We start from the raw sequence: 19,687 nt of genomic DNA, 5'->3' as shown, positions 1-19,687 counted from the left end.
AACGTGAGGAGCGGGGCCGAGGTTAGAAATCACTGCAAGGAAAACCCCGATGAGGGCGCCAAGTATGCTGGCAGGCATCGAGGGCTGTTGCTTCCTGGGAGCTAGTCTGAACAGGGCAGGGAACAAAGCCCGAAGGACAGCGAAGAACAGGGGAACAACAGAGGCCAAGAAGCAGATGTCTCTGGAAGATGAGAGAACAGATGTAAACAGAGCCATGGGCTGGCTCTCAGCCCTCTCAAGTTCACACTAGAACTCAACCCCAGTTTCACACAAGAACCACCTCCAGTTTCACACTAGAATGAACTCAACCCTGGCTTCATGGCAGAGCCGGTTGGAGAACTGCTATAGAAAGAAAATGTTTTGGAATTGACGATGGCAACCTACGTACAAAGATGCTGGATAAACTGCTGTAGGGGATGTTGTAAGACCCCCCAATAAAATGATTTTTTGAAAAGTAGAGATGTCAAGAGTTTTGTTTCTTCCAAAGATGCTCTAAAAAAGACAAATCCAAATTCCATTTGGATCGGGCCAGTCACAGACAGTAAAAAGTTCTTGGGGGCTTCACAGACAGTAGAAAGTTCTTGGGGGGCTGCGACAGTTAAGTGCTCTGAGGAAAGGCTGGCTGTTTGAACCTCCCCAGGAATTCCACGGAAGAAAAGGTGTCGCGATTTGTCCCCATCAAGATGACGGCCTTAGCAAGCCTATAGGGCAGGTGTGCTCTACTGAAGGGTCAGGAGACATCAGAGCTGACATGAGAGTGTAGGTCAAGAGCACGGTGTGCCCAGCGCTGACCATCACCGGAGGAAGGAAGGAAGATATTTGGGAAAACAAGGTGCCATTTGTACCTGAGTTAGCGGCTTCCCATGAACTTGAAGTACTGAGCGGCCCTGGTGGTCATGGAGGCCAGGCACTGGACTGCTAACCCGCAAGGCCAGGGGTTCACGCCTACCAGCTGCTCAACAGGAAGAAGATACAAGTGTCTGCCCCTGCAGAGACTGACCGTCGCAGGAATCCCTGAGAGATTCTGGGATAGGGCAGTGGACTTGATCATGCCTGTCATCTTCCTGGCCTTGGCACGCATTCTCAGCCGCCTTCTCATTCTCAGGCAAGTTTTTAGTCCGCCTCTATGATCATGGGCAGATGTTATCTCTTCATGAATCCCTTCTCTTCCCTTCCAAGTAGACTCCGGGACTCCACATATAGACCTACAGCTTCCAAGCAAATCTTTATTTCAGCCGCGCCCATGCCGTTTCGGCTTCATCTGCTCAATTTCCCCACTCCATGGTGATCTGCAGAAACCAGCCCAGCAGCCGACCACAAAGGGGAGGATGTTTGTAAAATAAATATTGAATACAATAAAACATGACAGGTACCTCTGCAGGTCAGCACATGCTCACACAAAATGCCTAGGTAAGACTTTTTAAGCTTCTCATTCAAAGGTTTGAAGGAAACTATCATGATCGGCTACACAGTTACATCAGTGAGAAGGTCGTTTTCCTTTTCTGGCAAAAGTGGACCATAACTGAATGGGTGACGGGCGCTTTCACTGCAGGTTGCTTGCACACCTCTACCGTAATTCTCAGAAGAAGAGTTCATTGTCCAAGTGAGTTTCTATGTGTGCATGCTTGTATCTTCCAGAGACATATTTAAATATATGAATTTGGGCATTAAAACAAGTAAGACTATATGTAATGTTTCCAATCTTCAAAGACAAAGAAAAAGATTGAATTGATAACGATCGTGACTATAGGCAGTAATGGAAATGAAAAAGAGAGAGAGGGATTGGCTATCATGGGCTGACTACAGGTGTTGGAGCAGCACACTATTGTTATTGTAAACCAAGGCCTTCCTACACATTCACAGAGTGGTACATCTACTGCTACTATCTCATTCTGGAACATCTGTCACCGCCTCAAAAGGAAACTCCATAGCCGTTGGCAGAGGCCTGGTGGCACAATGGTTATGCATTGGGCTGCTAACCACAAGGTCAGCAGTTTGACACCACCGGCCACTCCTTGGGAGAAGGAGGAGGCTTTCTACTCCCATAAAGAGTTAGTGTCGGAAACTGACAGGCGCAATTCTACCCTGCCCTGTAGGGTCACTGGGAGTTGCTGTCGACCCAATGGCAGTGGGCTTGGTTTTGGGTTTGTATCCATTCTTCCCTGCAATCTTGAAGGAGGCGATTTCCCCGTCTTGCTTCCACAGAGTGGCTGGTGGGTTTGAACCATCAACCTTTCAGTTGTCAGTCGAGCTGTCACCAGGACTCCTTTAATGGTAACAGTCCCTCAATTGTCTTTGGGAAATCAACCTTCCTCCATTCGCCTATTCAGTAGCTATTTTTTGGACACCCACCTACCACATGGCTTGCATTCTGGGAGTTCAGTCTATGTGGTTTGGGCAGATGGCCCCATCTCTTAAGTTTTTGGGCAACGTGACTCAGGTCCAGTCAATGAGAGCAGCAAATCCTTGTAACTCTAGTGATCGGTGTAAGGAAAGGCACATGGTTACATGGCCCACGAAGAGTCCATCCTAAGATTGAGGCTGGAAGACTGGAGAGAGGCTTTCTTTTCTTTTACTTCAATTAGAAGGAATGAGCCTAGTGCTTCACCAGGTGCCAAGAAATCGAGAACTTGTCAAAGTATGAACTGACTAAACCAGAAAGCAGAGCCAAGGGACGGGGAGAAAGCGATCAAACCCTAACGAGATCCTTGCATCTCCGAAACAAGGGATGCCTGAAATACTATCCCAGGACTTTCTGGAGAGGCACACCGAGAGTCTGTTGGTTTGCTTTCACTTAAGTCTCTTAGAACTACTGGGTTGCTCTTTATTGAAACTAAAAAAGTTCCCTGTTCCCACCTTTATAAAAATGTAAGAATCTGTTTTGTTTTTGGTTGTTTTATTTTGTTTGTTTGCTAAGTGAAACCTAGACAAAATGTGAGGAGCCCAGGCGGTGCTGTGAGTTAGGTATTAGGCTTTAACAACAAGGTTGGCAGTTCAAACCCACCAGCCTACTCTTTGGGAGAAAGATGAAGTAATCTGTTACCATAGAGATTTATAGTCTGGGAAACCCTACATTTTTTAAGGTGACCAGATTTTAACAGTGGTAAAGCGGGACACCATTGATAAAACTCATATCCTGGCGAAACAGCCACATGACAGCCCAAAACCGTATACCCTAGCTTGTTGTCATGCATTCTTTCCAAAAATCAGGACATTTTTAAAACGCCGTGGGACGTGGGAAAAATTGTTAAAAAGCGGGACGTCTGGTCACCTTACCTCCATAGGGGAGCAATGAGTCAGAATCAGCTTGATGGGATAGGGGGCCGTGGCGGGGGGGGGGAGCAGTGTGTGGATAAACCAAAGGCGGCAAGTCAGCGTGGAGACCAACAGAGAGCTCTGCTCAAACTCTCAGGCACAGGGGCCCCAGCGCTGAGACAAACCAGGCACATTCTCCCCATAACTCAGATTACGATCTAGCAGGAGCCGGTGCTGGAGTCTACAGCTAAGCCTCGCTCTTTCCCCTTACTCTGTCTTGTGAGGCTAGCCTCTCTCGAGAATGACAGGCAGCTCTCCCCCTTCCACAACGGCTCACCTCCCTCTGCTCCTGTGATATGCTTACAATATTAGGAACGGACAAATGGGCCCGAGGAAGCCCAATGTCTACCTTCTTCTTGAATAAGACCTGGAATTTTCTTTGCGTTCGTATTTCCGCGTACACAATTTGATTTCCACTACGCTTTATCTGCCCTGAGGCATGCTGCCTTTTGAACTAAGCCTTAAAGTATGAAGGAAATAAAATAAACTCATATTTTCCTTTCCCTTCTGGGGAGGAGAGACAAAATGCAGCGGGCTTCCTGAAATTACTCATGAAAGCAATTCTCAATGTGACAAAAATGATAAGGAAGTCGGAACAAAAGAGGTAAAAGGTTCTGAGTAGGCAGCTTTGGTCACTGGGCCAAGGAGATCACACGCTTCAAATTGGGGAAATTTCTAAAGTCCTCGAGGGGAGGGGGCCATGTCCACACTGGTGATCCACAAGGTCATGTTCCCCGTCTCTAAGACAAAGAAGCTAGATCCCCCCTACTCCCCAGCCCCTATCCCGTTAGATCTTAGCTAGGTCAAGTTTCCCCAGCCCCATTCCCAACTTCATTGCGTGAGGTCTCCATTCAACAATGGTTCCAAGAAGACCAGGGGAGATTTAAGAAAAACTTGGCAAATATTTACCTTAAGGAACTCAAAGCCAGACAGGGTGGTGGGAAGGACAATTGACGCTCATAGATGAAGTTGGCAGAGGAGCTATGAGACCACGGTCCCAGCGGTGAGGTTCAGGAAAGGCTTGCCGCGAAAGGTCTTAAAGGGTAGACACCCTTTAAGGGTTCACCCCAGGCAACAAGGAAGAGAAACACACTCATATGCAAGAAAACTTGGCATTCCAGCATCACAGGTGTGATGACTGCTTATTTAGAAAACACAAAGCAGGATCCGTCGATCCAAACAAACAATATGTCTTTTGAAGTTGACGCCTTGAGAAAGCGTAGTACGGTTATGATGGAGTGGGCTGTTAACAATCTACAACATGACTCGAGCTACAGAGGCGTGATGCAGATCCTAAGCTCTGTGGTTGTAATGCCAGGGAATGGGTTGTCTCCATTGTGCTGAGACAGGATTAGGGTGGGATGGGTCTTGAGTTAATGACTGTCGAGATATCATAGAGATTTAACAAGCGAGTGAGCAGAGATGGAGCAAGACAGATGCCAAGCCAACGAGACCACCAAGGAACCTGGAAGCATCAGCTACAGAGACAAGACCCTTCCTCCAGGGCCAACGGAGAAAGTCTTCCCCGAGAGCCAACCTTCTGAGTTGCACTTTTGGTCGCTAAGAAGTATGAAAATAAAGCTCTGTTGCTAAAGCCGTCCGTCCACATGCGGTATTGCTGGGGCAGCAGCGCTAGAGGATCGAGACGGGCAGGTTCCCTGCTCAGTTCTTAAGCTGCTTCCATTCTTTAGAAGATGACTTTATTGGGGAGGGGGCAGCTTTAGACTCTGAGGGCTAAGTGTGACACCGATGGTCAATGATCAAGCTTGGAAAGTGTATTTTTTTTGGATAAAGAGGTTGGTGAGTTATAATGACACACGTTTCTTTGAGGGATCAACTGGGCCTCAATCAGCTGCAAAATATGGAAGACTCCTCCTTGAAAGAAGATGACTATTTGACTATTTTATGGACGGGACTCCTGAGCTGAACCTTGACGTGTAAAAAGGAATTCCCATCGCAGTGAAGAGTCCAGCCTCTCCCTTAGTCGTCGCCACTTGAATTTTTCAATTAAAAAAAAAAATGGCTAGCTCAGAAGCAACAAAGCCCACATGGAGAAGCACACCAGCCTGTGTGATCACGAGGCGTCGAAGGGATCAGGTATCAGGCATCATCAGAACAAAAAATCATATCATTGTGAATGAGGGGTGGAGTGCGGAGTGGAGACCCAAAGCCCATTTTTAGGCCACTGGAGATCCCCTTACAGAAGGGTCTCCGGGAGGAGACAAGCCAGTGAGGGTGCGATGTAGCAATGATGAAACATACAACTTTCCTCTAGTTCCTAAATGCTTCCTCCCCATCCCCACCCCCACCCCCACCTATCATGATCCCAATTCTACCTTGCAAGTCTGGCTAGATCAGAGGATGGACACTGGTGCAGATGGGAGCTGGAAACACAGGGAATCCAGGGCAGATGATTCCTTCAGGACTAGTGGTGTGAGTGGTGATACTGGGAGGGTGGAGGGAGAGTGGGTTGGAAGTGGGGAGCTGATTACAAGGATCTACGTATGACCTCTTCCCTCAGGGATGGACCGCAGAGGAGTGCGTGAAAGGAGACGTCGGAAAGTGCAAGATATGGCAAAATAATAATTCATAAATTATCAAGGGTTCATGGGGGAGAGGGGAGCAGGGAGAGAGGGAAAAATGAGGACCTGATGCCAGGGGCTTAAGTGGAGAGCAAATGTTTTGAGAATGATGAGGTCAATAAATGTACAAATGTGCTTTGCATAACTGATGTATTTATGAATTGTGATAAGAGTTGTATGAGCCCTAATAAAACAATTTTAAAAAGAAGAAAATGGCTAGAACATGACATGGCCCCGCACAAGGCTCTTACCTCCTTCGTACAGTGTGTCACCAGTCATTCCAAAGTATGATAGTACTCACTGTGAACTCAGTGCCATTGAGTCAATGCTGACTCTTAGTGACCCTACTGGACAGGGTAGAACTGCCCCTGTGAGTTTCCGAGACCGTAACTCTTTACAGTAATAGAAAGCCCTTTCTTTCTCCCAAGGAGCGGCTGGTGGTTCTGAACTGCGGGCCTTGCAGTTAGCAGCCCAGCGTGTCTCTACGACGCGCCCAGGGCTCCTGTGTGATAGTTCTAGTTAGTGTTCTTAAAAAGCCATGCTGGCTGACAGCTCCATTATCGCTGACACAGTGACAGCTGTGAGACTCAGATCCCAATGAGACTGTCTTACTTTGTCCAGGTCTCCAAAGTTTCTTGGTCTCACCATTCTTCTCACTCATATTAGTGGCAAATGTCTGAGCTTAACTTCTCGGACAGGCTTCTGCCTTCCAAAGATGCTGGCTCCCACAGGTCTTACTGGAGATCTATCAAGGACTGAATCAATTGGAAATCCTGTTGAACAATGGACGCCATTTCCATAACAAAATCCAAGCCTGGGGATTTTTCCAGTAATTATGTTTGACTCATTTCCAGCTGGAGGAAATCACATCCTCTTACATATCTGTTCTTCAAACATTTTCGACATTGTAAGGTAAGATGATCAATGTTAAGGGATTCCTAAAAATTATTAGCATCAACCATGAAAATGTGACGTTATCATGTTTTATTTAACAACAACAACAAAAAAAACCAAACACAGGGATGTTATTCTGTGCAAACAAGAAGCCACATGGGTTCTGGTGAGCAAACTATCCCGGGCTCCCAGAACTGAAGGTATCAGTCTCGTGGGAAGGAGCCCAGGTGGTGTAATGGGTTACAAGTTGTATTGCTAACCACAAGGTCAGAGATTCGAAACCGCCAGCCACTCTGAAGGAGAAAGATGAGGCTTTCGACTCCCATAAAGAGCTGCAGTCTTGGAACCCCACAGAGGCAGACGAACCTTGTTCTAGATCAGTGGTTCTCAACCTTCCTCATGCTGTGACCCTTTAATACAGTGCCTCATGTTGTGGTGACCACCCCCCTCCACCAACCACAAAATTATTTTTGTTGCTACTTCCTGTCATTTTGTTACTGTTATGAAATCGGGCGACCCCCGTGAAAGGGTCATTCGACCCCCAGAGGGGTCACGACCCACAGGTTGAGAACCGATGTTGCAGAGTCAGCACTGACTCAATGGCAGTGAGTTTGCAGTTAGGGGGTTAAGTCTTTAATTCCCTTAGACTTCACGGATTTGGACTTCCTCCCACACCTCCCTGCCTTCTAACCCACCTCCTTCCCTACACAGAGGGCTGGCCATCAAGTCATGTGCCCCAGAAAATTCCCTAGAAATGCCTCTTCTCCAGTGGGTTTGGGGAGGGCAGTGGCTCAGATAATGTGTTCTTTTCTGAGGATTCTTGGGGGGGGGGGTCATTTGGAAGACAGCGAGGAACAGAATGCTCTCCCGGATGGATGTGGCTTGAGCTGGAAGGACCTTGTGTCACTCTCTGGCAGACATCTCCAGCAATGGACCGCTGGTGGCCAGGGCTCGGGGGAAGAAGAGTTAGATAGTAGAAAAGTAGGTAACATACCAAGAAGGGAGTAATAGAAAGCAGGATATTGGCCCGAGGTTGTCCCTCCCCTAATTGTGGTTCTTCTTTTTTTAAAAATAATTTTATTGGGGGCTCGTACAACTCATCACAATCCACCCATCCATCCATGTGTCAAGCACATTTGTACTTTTGTTGCCATCATCATTCTCAAAACATTTGCTTTCTACTTCAGCCCTTGGTATCAGCTCATTTTCCCCTCCCTCCCCCCTCCCTCCTTCATGAATCCTTGATAATTTATAAATTATTATTATTTTTTCATGTCTTACACTGTCCGATGAAAAGGCACAGTTTTATTTAACTCTTTTCATGTAATAATAGCCTGGCTCTATTTGATGTAACTGCATCTTGATGTAAAAGAATATTGTAGTTCGCTCCAACAGGAAATTAAAATTTTGCCACATTTTTATCACTTAGTACCACTCATGAAAGCATAGGAACTGTTGAAATACGAACAAAGGACAGGCGTTTGTATTGAGTCCTTATAAAAGGCTTGGTGGACACCAGGGCATTTGTCTAGAATTTAAAAGACAAAGCCCAGTGTCGGTTCAACTTCGAGTGAACCCGTATAAGGGAGTGGAACTGTTCCTGTGGAATTGTATTTTGGAAGCAGACTGCTCAGTCATTCTCCTGCCGCTCTGGCTCTCTCTGCCATCGAGTCGATTCCAGATCAGTGACCTTACAGCACAGGCTCGATCGGCCCCTACGGCTTTACAAGCCTGTCATTTGACTGGAGTTACAGTCTCAGAAACTCAGGGGCTCTTCTACCCTGTCTTCTGGGGTCACTGTGCGTGAGCGTAGGCTCCATGGCAATGAGCTGGTTTGGGGGTTGGTTTATATGAGTGACAAGAAAAGGAATTATTTTAGAGCACGGCCAAAAAGAACAGCAAAGCCTAATTGAGTTCACACTGGAAAACTGGGAAGTTAGAACTGCTTGTTAGAGGTGTCTATTTTGTTCATATTATGATATTGGGGAAAGACAGTAACTTTTTCTTCATAAATTCATCGTTGAATAGGTGCATTAACTTTGGAAAATTACACATGTCATTTGAGAGGAATCTCTACGTCGTTCCATGATGGTCCCGCTAGCATCGTCTCCTCTCAGCTGGAGGAAGCTATGGAGAGGCTGTCTTCTACCTAGTCTTAAAGGAAAGTTTGTGTTTCTATTGCATTGATAAAGTCAATAAAAATAGAGCCAGGTTTCGTGAGCAAATCACAAGTTTAACAATAAAAGCACTATCTTCCCCCACCCGCCCCCCCGACATTCTAATGTTCAACTGTTTCTCTGTATTGAAACATGTACAAGTGAGTCTGACCTGGAAGTACTTCTGACACGGGCCACTGGGCGTCAGCAGGGGTGCAGCAAACAGGTTATGATGTGAAATCTGCAAAGAGGGGTCATTTGAGAAATTAAAACCCCGGATAATAAAGCATTAAAGGAAACACAACAACAGCACAGCACAGTCGTTTAAGTCCTTTCAGAATGCTGACCACATTGCGGTAAACAGTGTGCAAAATTTTACTTCTTTATAGTTTCCCCACCACAATGAAAACTTGAACTGTGATTCGCACATCAGCGCCTCTCTCGTGGAACAGTTCTTGAGAACGTCTCTGATGCCAGGCTCATGTAACTATCAGAAGTCATCACATACAATTTGGGCATTTTTTTTATTTTACAAGAATTAAAACCTTCCATTGATTAAAAAATTACTACAAGCATAGTAAAGAAAAAGGACTGGCTCTCTTTCTGGAGAAAGCGCCTCTAGAAAGAAGAATATTATGAACAGACAGGAAATGATGAATACATGGGTAAAATATGAAACAAACAGAAAAACAGGGCAGGAGCGAGTCCCAAAAGAAACACAAATGTCTGATAAACACGGCGGGGGGAGGGGTAACACCACAACAACCACCTTACTCAGAACTAAAGAACATGCCGGATGAATTAGCCATGACAGACTGCAAACTGAGCTGATAAAACCGTCTAAGGCAGGACCGTGGAGGTGGGGATTTTCAAACCTTGAGGGTAGGAATAAACACTGCCCACCTCGCTGGCGCAGCCTTCAGAAATCCCTAAGCTAGTGTACATTGCGCAGACGCGCTGCAACTCCACCACCCACTTCAGGAAGGTTTTGTTTCCCAGAAGTACTCAATCAGACAATCTTCCGTGTTCTGAACTTGATGGAGCCAATGCTGAGAAATACAGCTTATATCTTTTACTTGATTTCTTTTCATTTCATTTCCTTTCTACTTTTTGTAGCCCCTCATATACTACTGAATTCTATAGGAATAAATGGGATTTTTTTGTTTAAACTTCTGGAATCGTAAACACTAAGGCTTAATCCCCTGCCATCAAGTTAATTCCAACTCAAAGTGATCCTACAGGATCAAGCAAAACTGCTCCACCGAGTTTGCAAGGCTGATTTTTGTGCAGAAGCAGACTGCCATGCATCTTCCTTCTACAGAACTGGTGGGTTCCCAAGGATGCTCTGTTAGCTAGAGGGGAGTAGCCAAAAGTTCACGCCCCTCTGCCACCAGGCTCCTCTTCTGGAAGAATTTCCAGCACAGCTCATTCACACCATCATCTGGCAGCAGTGGAGAGTCTGGGGAGGCTGCTGCAATGATGTTGGATGGGGCCAAGAGGCAAGGACTAAGGCAGGAGGCCCATTTGAGAGCTGGAGATGGGGTCTGGATGGTACTGGTAATTAATTCCAAAAGACGGGGTGTGTGTGTACTGGTTTTATCAACTCGATGCACCTCTGCAGCTGTACGGGTCGAGTCCAAATTCTCAATCAGGATCCGGCTAAGCCAGCACCTTGGGGTGCTGTGGAGAACTTCCCGTGCTCTTGTGGCTCTTTGCCCTCCGGCTTGCCTGGATTCTGCACCTGGCTCTGAGGCCAGCGGCCCAAGCAGCCTGCTGAGCCGGGGAGCTCCATGCCCTGCCATTCTCCTGCTGACCTTGGATCCACTAGCCTCTGCACCCACCAGCTTGGGATCTCTCCAACTTCCATTTCATCTTCCTGCTTCATCGGTTGGCAGCTGAGTGAGTCTGGACGGGGCCCTAGCTAGCATGTGATCCATGGACTTGAGGTGAACTGGGCAGGGCCATTTCCTTGACATAGATTTGGTCCTTGATATCAAGTTATTTCTTCCACAGACATATAAATCCTTGATATCAAGTTATTTCTTCCACAGACATATAAATGTGAGAAATAGCATTATGAGTGTACCTAGCTTTGTTTCTCTAGGAAACTAGGTGTAAACACATGGTGTAAGGCGCTTTCAGGGAGAATGACCTAGGATCACCTAGCATGAACCCTTTGGTTAGCAGCCAAGCGCATTACCACTGTGCCACCAGGTAATGTAACACCAAACTCATGGCCGTCGAGTCGCTGCTGCCTCGAAGTGAGCCTATGGGATGGGGTAAAGCTGCCCCTGAGGGTTTCCGAGACTGTCAACGTTTATGCAGGTAGAAAGCCTCCACTTTCTCCTGCAGAGTGGCTGGTGGTTTTGAATTGTCGACCTTGTGGATCACAGCCCAACATGTAACCACGGCATCATCCACATAATACCTGGTGGTGTAGACCTACTCTTGAGGATCCTTCTTCTGGGATAGTCTAGACTTCCCACTTACAGGATTTCAGTAGATTCTGAGGAGGAAATAAGAACCACCACTGAGGCGCACTCTAATTCCAATTATCTTAATCAAAAACACTTGATTTTAATGTGGGACTGAAGTTGTTTGTCTAACTCCAGTCAACGTTCTCAAAGTCAGTTTTCAAAGCCAATTCCAAGAACATAATCAAACAAGGAAAGATATGCACCGACAGGGAGAGGCCTGCTTCCTGAGCCACATCCGGAGGGAAAACACTGCAGACCAGAAAAGAAATATTCTCAAGCCCAAACTGTACTTGCAAATTCTCTGCATAAAGAGCTACCTTTAGAATTCTGAACAGGAATTTTCTTTTAAGTACAGCAAAGCTCTTTCATCCCTTTTACAAATGTATCTGATAGCCATTTTTCATATTTCAAAGGCATTACATCTGCAGTTTAGAAATAAGAGCCATATCGAATACTTCCAAGAAGAATCCATTTAAACTACGCTGCCCAGTGGCTGTACTAATGGCCCCATCACTGGCCTCGCTGTGTCTCTGCTCTAGAACGCTGTCCTTTCCCTCTGACTCTGCACTGGGCTCAGCTAAGTGACTTGCTTTGGTTGATGGGATGTTGACATATGGTATGACCCAGACGCCTCACGAAGCGTATGTCCATCTCTTAGCCTTCTGGGAACAGAAGACCCCAGCCGCTGGCAGGAAGGTGGGTACAAACAGTTCCCCTTCCACAAAGTGGTTCAAACCCATCCAGGGATGCCATGGAAGAAAGGACTGGCGAGCTACTTCCAAAAAAATTGCAGTCAAGGAAACGGCAACGCGGGGGCTGGCCATGACTCAAAATCAACTCAACATTGCCATGAGAACAAAGCTTGGCTGTTCAACTGGAAGAATGCTAGAGTTGAGAAGCAGTGTTGAGTCTCCATGATCAAGGCCATCGCAGACCAGCCTAGACTAAGAGACCATCAAAGACATGGCAGTGCCCTAACCACGGATACCGAAGTCTCCACTCCACCCACAGATGTAAGTGTCCGCTATAAGAACGAGGCCAGCAGAGACGACAAGAATTACTCAGCCATCCACAGATACCAATGACTCTCGTGTAAGCCACTGAATTCTTGCAACATCACCATGGTAATCAATAAAGGGAACAATCATTATACTCAGAGCTACCAAGAAGAGGCTGCAGAAAAAGTGAGGCTTAAATCGATTTGTGTGGGGGCCATCAGACACACCACTGGGAATGCCCTTATTTCTCTATTTAATGTTACATAAAGACTACACATGACTGAATGAGACAAGCAAAGACTCGCTATGACACAGTGTGCGATGCGTGCACAGGCATTCCCGGGGCTTTACTGTTCTGTATGTTTAAAAATCATGGTCGTAAAGAGTTAGGAGAAAGTATGTACAGTCCTGCTCTCTCGCAGGAAATTTTCATCTGTGCGCTGCAAAGTAAAATACACAAAGCAAACAAGTTTTCATGATTACCTTTAAAGCCCATCCATAACTTACCTCGCAGATCAACACAGACCTACCTCTAGCTACGACAACAGGCCCTCTGCTTACCGTCCCTCTCAGGGCCAGTGAACTGTCCTGAATTTGGACCAGCCACTTCCTTGCATTTTCTCACTGAGATGTACAACCTGGGTAGAGCTGAGTTGTGTTCACTTTTTGAACTTGATAGGTCTTATAGCCATCGGGCCATTTTAGCGATAGAGTTTATAGTTTGGATGTTACTCTCTGTATACTCATGGTCCAGGTCCACAGAATTCCCTGAAAAATGACAACGGGATGGAGACACCAACCCAGACAGTGGGTCCATCAATCTGAGATCTTTTTCTTCATCTAAGAGCCAGCAAGTCAGGAGTTCAAACCAACCAGCCATGGGAATGACAGCCAACATCCATACCTTACAGGCATGGAAACCCTATGGGTAAAGTTCTACTCTGACAGGTTCCCCATGAGTCGGAATCAACTTAATGGCAGTGGGTTTGGGTGGGCTCTCTTCATTTACCATTTGGTTCCACGGTGGTATATACAGCTCATATAAGAAAGCAGAATAAATGCTTGCTTCTTTCCTCACCAATCACAAGACAATAAATTTGTTTTCCATTTTGCTCAGAGGGTGATTAACTAGTTTTCTTTTTTCCTCCCACTTTATCACGACCCCATGGGTTTAAAATATTTGAAATTCTTATTTTGAAGCATAAATTCCCTTTTTCTGGCCTGTGGGGGCCTTGCCAAGTTGGCCGTGAGAATCTTTGATGGAGTCCTGCTACCTGGTGTCTTGAGATTTCCCAGGCTCACTTTATATGCACGTATCTCCAGTTATACTTGTTGTGTTAAGTTCATGTTAAGTAAATTCCTTCAGGAGAGTTCATGAGAACAGTATGTTCTCCTACTTCTTGCATGTAGATAACTATTTGCGCCCTTGTAGTTGAAGGTCAGTTTTGTTAGACATAGAATACAGAGATACATTTCTTTTCTTTTGAGTATCTTAAATATGTTAATCTACTTGAAATTTTTTTTTACACAAAGAGCTTAGGAACTGTTAGAAGAGCCGTGAGCGCCTCCAATAAAATGCTTTAACAAAATAAACAAAAGTTTAGGAACAACCTAATTTTATTTTTACTTTATTTTTTCAGTTCTTTTTGCCTCAATAGCCAAAGAATATTTCTTTTTTTAAAATTTTAACAATTTATTAGGGGCTCATACAATTCTTATCACAGTTCATACATATACATACATCAATTGTATAAAGCACATCTGTACAGTCTTTGCCCTAATCATTTTTTTCTCCTCTTTTCTTTTTTTACATTTTATTAGGGACTCATACAACTCTTATCACCATCCGTACATATACATACATCAATTGTATAAAGCACATCCATACATTCCCTGCCCCAATCATTCGCCAAAGAATATTTCTGTTAGTTTTTTAAATCTAGTAATTTTACTAGACGATATCTTGGTGTTGATTGTTTCAGGTTGATTTCAAAATAAAGTTATTTAAAAATAAACAATTTGTTCTTTCAAAATGCCGTTTTAAACCGCCCCCTCCTCCCAACAGCAATGTTGTCTTGAAATACAGCACAAGGCGCTTCATAAAGTTTGTGGGGAAATCCCAGGCTCGCTCAGTTCCCTTTCCCACCGACACCTTGAGCCACCTCTGTGCGTGTGCCGCTCCCTTGCTTTGGCTTTCTTAAGCCGACCACCAGCACGCCGCCGGGCCTTCTCTGCCTCTCTTCAGTATTGGCCTTTGCCCCAATGCTCCTTCTTTCTTCATTTCCTTTTGATTTGTGCACTTGACATCACTTCACACCCTTTCATACTTTAATTTCCTAGGGAAATATTTGTAGTGTTAATGTTATTTAAGCCAGTTCTAATTTATGACTTATTTCTAAACCGATGTATTAAGATTTCTAGTTCTTTCTTGTGTTCTGCCTTATGTCTGTGTTTTTCTAGTTCTGACTTTTTGCTCTTTTGTGTCTTATGTAAGATTTCAAATAATCATTTTTAAAAAAAATAAAACAACACCATTTTTACTTTTGTGTGTGTGTCTTTTTGTTGTTTTCATTGTAACGGTTTCCTGTGTTTCTTATTTATTTTTAATAGTAAGTCTGTTTGGATTCAAACTTGTACATGAGTTTTCTGCACTTTCATTACACACATGACATTCACATACACTTACACATGGATGTGTGTGTGAAATCATATATACGCTATTTAATGTTTTTGTCTTACTTTCTTTGCTCTTTAGTAAGCTACTTGAGGGTAAGGACTATGTCCATACGATTAATCAATACATCCCTATTGCCCAGCACATGGCAGTCAGTAAATGGTTACTAAATAATAGACTGGAATTGAATAAGGAATAGCAATAGAATTGGATCTCACTGAAATAACAGTGGCACTCACTGGATGGGGGTGAAGGGCTTTCAAACTACCTTTATCCTTTATAGGTTAATGCTTTGCTTTGGTTTGTTCAAGAGAGTGAACCACTTTTATATTCAGAGCAAAATGCTATTTTTAATTAGAAAAAATAAGATGTGCACAGAAGGCTAGGTCTATGTACTATATATGTTTATTAAAATAAATGCAAGGGAGAAGTCCTTCCCTCATTTCCCCATCACATATGTCTTCGACTAATTATGGAGTCTATCGGGGGAGAGGAAGGTGGCATGTCTGAGTTTTACTAAGGAAAACTAGTTCAGGGTGTACGGAAAGGAAGCCAGTAACCACCCATCTGCTTTCCATGCTATATTTGACAGATTTTACTCTGTAGCTCCGAAAACATGTTTTAATAAGGCTTTTTTTTTTCATGGTGAAAGCAAAGGATTTAAAAAGCAAAAAGAACCCTGTTGTGATAACTTGGCAGGATATGGGAGATGGCTGGCTGTGCTTGCAATTCAGAGAACAGATAATGTCTTTCCTTTCTCCATAAAACCTACACTGCCAGACATCCAAATATATCTCAAGAAGTACTGACAGCAGCGACTCAAAAGCACTAAGCAGGATGATCCCCAACAGAATGAGATGAAGCCTTCCTTCATCAGTTTCATGGGCCTACATGCATGCATTAGAGAAAGCCTGCGAGGGGAACTGCCTCTTACGCAGACGGTCTTCTCCAGTTCCTCGTCTTCTTCTTTTTCCTAAACAAGATAATTAAAGAACTCGAAAGACTGAGAATCTTGCTAAATTGGCCAAGGAAAATGATTTCATCTGAAATAGGGTGCATGCCTTTCTGAAGAAAAGATTTTGAATTTCCCCATAAAGCTGACATGGGTCATTTGATAAAGCCTACATTTGAAAAGAAAGCCATTCCAAGGGTAATTGCCTCCCAGACAGCCTGAAGCACCCTGGAAGGAGCTATGAATGGAGGGGGTGGGAGACGAGGGGTGACATGCACTTGCAGGGAAAGCACTGGAATGGGGAGCTGGGACACATGGCGTTTCCTGCCCCAATCTGTAGTTCTGGGAAATCCACTTCCCCTTGTCACTTGCTAATTTTTTTCTTACAAACCCCCCATCATCACTCACTCCCCGCTCCTTCCCTAATGGGGAAAGAATAACGATAGGTTTTTCTAACAAGAAAATATCTTGGGAAGGAAAAGAAGTGGGTTAATGAGAAAATCTCTGCATAACTGCATAAAACTGTTGTTTTAGAGTGGAATTTTGTTTAAAGAGCTTCATTGCTAAATGCGAACATCCCACTGGGTGGTACTGTTGAGATTAAAAATTAGAGGCAGAGGGGGTGAGGACTCATTCGGGGAGGGGGAAAAAAAAGCAAAGACACTATTTACATTGCTCTTCTCTTCCAACCTTCAAGACATCCTTTGAGAAGGAGAGACCGGTAAACAAACAAGGGGGCTTTAAAAGAGCTAGTGGGGAAATTCCACTGGAAAAGTTGGAATTCCATCCCCCCCCCCCCGCCACCCCAAAACACGTTGAACCTCCTTCGTATGACTTAGAGGTAACTCAGATTACATGCAGATTCTTGACGGAGCGAGTGGTAGGAGCCAGGATCCCTTCCCATTCTGGTCAGGTGGGAAGAGGGCCGGCCCTGTGTGCTGCAGTTGTTGGGAGGTGCCATCCACCCCCAACTGTAACAACAGACCCTCTGTAACAACAGAACGCACGCCTGCGCCAGGTGGGCAGGAGAACCATCCCGGACTGCAGGTAGGCTAACCAATCACAAACCTTACTGGCAACCCCTCTGTTCGTCCGCTTCAGGACTTGCCTCCTAAAGCAGCGGTTCTCAACCTCTGGGTCGCGACCCCTTTGTGGCCTGGACGACCCTTTCCCAGGGGTCACCTGATTCATAACAATAGCAAAGTGGCAGTGATGGAGTAGCAAAGAAAATAATTTTAAGGTTGGGGTGTCACCACCACATGAGGAACTGTATGAAAGGGTCGCAGCAGCAGGAAGGTTGAGAACCACTGTCCTAAGAATAGCCCGGCCACTGGGCTTGAAGCCTTTTGGCCTCTTGGGCCCTTCAGCCAGATCCTGTTTCTCAGAGAGGCAGCCAGGGGCAGAGAACCTTCCAGGTGTGCTTGCGCTCAGCCCAGGCCTGCCCGATGGAGGCTGCCTCCACTGCAGGAATGGGGCGTTGCTCCCGCACAGGATGCGCGTTCTCCCAGAAAACACCAGACCATCCCCATCTCTAGGGGCAAACCTCAGGGCAGCCGGCAAAGCGGAGACCACTGCCCGGGTGGCTGAAACATAGGTGGCCCCCATATGCAACCCACACCCTTAGTTGCTCCACCTCCTGCTCTCACCGGGCACATGCTGGACCCAGTCCGGAGGCTCAGAGAATCCGCTTGGGTATCCTGGGTGTGTTCTTCCCAAACATCTTTCATCGGACGACTAGAAACAGGGAGCATGACACGAGCTGGTCACAAAGTGAGAAGACAGGGCTCTGTGTGCCTCCTTCCTGCTCACCGTCTCCTTTTCGGTGACTAGCATCCCCAGGAGTGTTCCCAGGCATCGAGGACTCCGTCCCTCCTGGCTCTTCGGTCCAAGCGAGGACCTGGGCTCATGGGTTCAGACCCTAAAGCCACTCACACCTCCACTCTCCTCCCTTCCATCCACTGTCACCATGTAAGGGAGCTCTGGTGATGCTTCGGGTTAGGCACTGGCTGCTAAATGCAAGGTCCAAGGTTCAAATCCGCCAGCCACTCCGCGGGAGAGTGATAGAGGAAGCTAACTGTCTGCTTCCATAAAGAGTTACAGTCTTGGGAACTCCATCCACAGAAGGGCTCTGGGAGTTGGAACCAAGCCTACGGCAGTGGGTTTTGTAGGCACTGCCCTGCACCAGCACGCTCCTGCAGAAACATCTCCCCCACCCCCACCCCTCCCCAACCCCTGGGAGGCGTTAACTTCCTTGTCAGTCACTTGCACACATCCCAACAGCTAAATGCTGCGCCCTTCCCATCAGACCACCTGGTGTGGGTTCAGCCTCCTTGACTCCTAGATGCACCTTTCTGGGAAAATGTTCTGACTTTATGAAGAAGCAGACAAGGAGAGATACACATCAGAGGTTTACGAAAATTAAATGGGCCAATGTGAGCAGCACCCAGGTCTAGGCTGGGACACCTTAAGGCACTAATTCTCAACATGTGGGTCACGACCCCTTTGGGGGTCAAATCACCCTTTCACAGGGGTCGCCTGATTCATCACAGTAGCAAAATGAGTGATGAAGTAGCAACAAAAATAATTTTATTGTTTGCGGGGGGGTGTGGAGTTTATCACCACATGAAGAACTGTATTAAAGGGTCTCAGCATCAGGAAGGTTGGGACCCACTGCCTTGAGGAATCTCTTAAGTATAAGGAGCCCCGATAGAGCAGTAGGTCAAGTTCTCAGCTGTGAACTGAAAGGCTGGCGGCTTGACCCCATCGACTGCTCACTCCATGGGACAGAGATGGGGCAGGCTGCTGCTGTAAGGTGACACCCCTGGAAACCGCAGGGCCTCGTTCTGCTGGGGTCGCTGGCACTCAGAATCTTCTCCATGGCACTGGGTTACCGACCGGGTTTTTAAGTGTTTGCTGTTGTCATTAATCAGTCATGATTTTAAGAACTCCCCCTGCTCACGAAATAAAATCTCCACTCTTCTGATTAGCTGAGCCTTCAGGACCAGGTACGAAGCAGTTCCAACTCCCCCCAAATCTGTGTGGACATAAGCCAATTCCCCACCCCCACCCCGGCAGCCTGATCCTAATGGGGCCCCAGATGGCATGGCCCACTCTTGACCAAACCCATTGAAAATGCCTCACTTGCCTAATCCTGCCACGTGCCCTTCTTGGCAGGCCCTGCCTCCTAAGTCAAAACCTCCCAGCTCCCAAGGGCCATCTGTGACACTGATCCCACCTATGAAAGACACTGACCGCCACCACACATTCCAACAGATGAAAGCACACGTGTGAGTAAACCTAGCTGGTTTGGGGGTCCTGTACCTACCTACCCAAGAACCACTGCAGGTCTACCTCAAAGAAATAATCTTTATCCTCTCTGGGCCTCAGTTTCCTCTCTGTGGGGGAGACAGAAGAGACGACTTAAGAAGCCCTCTCATAAAGTCCCTGAGGGTGAGCAAACAATATCTCCTCATTACCGCAGAGTGACCGTTTGGTCAAGAAGAGAGCGCCTTAGGCAGTGCACAATTTAGTAAATAAATGAACAGAGATGCTCCACGGCTCCACTCTGAGGCGACGGAATGGGGAGTTACGCGAGATGCCCCCTTTCTCCTTGTAGCTTGGGACCCGGTGATGCACATT

At 46.1% G+C, this 19,687-nt stretch overlaps 1 protein-coding gene across 15 annotated transcripts in view; it reads right to left on the bottom strand.

The window, feature by feature from the left end:
- APBB2 (amyloid beta precursor protein binding family B member 2) overlaps window positions 1-19,687 on the bottom strand; it is a 345,785-nt gene that overhangs the window by 172,034 nt on the left and 154,064 nt on the right. For 7 of the 15 annotated variants that reach the window (XM_075544398.1, XM_075544394.1, XM_075544399.1 and 4 more), the window contains one exon: window positions 9,120-9,188. The exons of the other annotated variants lie outside the window; for them this stretch is intronic. The gene's annotated coding sequence lies outside the window, so the exon portion shown is untranslated. The remainder of the gene's footprint in view (window positions 1-9,119; window positions 9,189-19,687) is intronic. 15 annotated transcript variants of the gene reach the window in all.

This window comes from Tenrec ecaudatus, chromosome 3 (genome assembly GCF_050624435.1).
Source record: "Tenrec ecaudatus isolate mTenEca1 chromosome 3, mTenEca1.hap1, whole genome shotgun sequence".
In the NCBI taxonomy this organism is placed as follows: domain Eukaryota; kingdom Metazoa; phylum Chordata; class Mammalia; order Afrosoricida; family Tenrecidae; genus Tenrec; species Tenrec ecaudatus.
This window is presented reverse-complemented; position numbering and strand designations above follow the sequence as displayed.